Genomic DNA, 875 nt, shown 5'->3' on the forward strand with positions numbered 1-875 from the left:
TCTGCTTTCCCGTCGGTTTTTTCAAAGGGGTTTGGGGGTCATGTTTTTTTTCCCGGATTTAAAATCATGTTTGAAAAAAAGGAAAAGGGAAATGTAATTTAATTAATATAGAAAAAAAATAAAATGTTTAACCGGAGGGGAGTTAAAATTAGTTTCTCTTCAGTAAAAAAAAAAAAGGGGGAATATTTTATAATCACGGGAAAGAAAATAAAAAAAAATCCCCCGGTCCCGGGCTCAAATATTCGTTTGGGAAGGGTTTTTGGATGTTATTTAAAAAACATGGAAATTAAAATAATTAGTAAGAGAAGTATTATTCTTAATCTCACGAGGTGGCCTAGGTTTTTTCGAACCCTAGGGTATTTTTTGATATACCCGCCCCAAAAAGACCAAAAGCCCCATGGCGCTTTGCAGAAATTCCCATGGAACTGGAAAAATTAAACAGGGGTACTTTTTCCAAAAAGGTGAAATTTTTTTTATTTAAAACTAAGGCGTTTTTTTGGGGGGAATTTAAGGATTTTAAAAATTTTTAAAAAAAAAAAAACCCCTTTCAAAAAAACCATGGAAACTTGGACCAAAATTTGGAAAGTTTAAAAAGGAATCTGTGAAAACTAACGATTTTAGGGAGAGAAAGGAAAATTTTCCCCCTCTCTTTTCCCCGCCATCCCAAAATTCTCATTTGGCAGAATAGAACAAAATAGCATAGATTTATAGAAAATTTTTGTTATATACATAAAAATTGGGGATTTTATAAAAATAAAACAAATATTATAAAAAAAGTTTATAAAATATAATATATATATATAAATATTTATAAAATACACATACATAAAAAACAACAAATCAACAAAATGTTTTTTTTATATTTATAAAAAAAA

Source organism: Penaeus monodon, chromosome 15 (assembly GCF_015228065.2).
Source record: "Penaeus monodon isolate SGIC_2016 chromosome 15, NSTDA_Pmon_1, whole genome shotgun sequence".
Classification (NCBI taxonomy): domain Eukaryota; kingdom Metazoa; phylum Arthropoda; class Malacostraca; order Decapoda; family Penaeidae; genus Penaeus; species Penaeus monodon.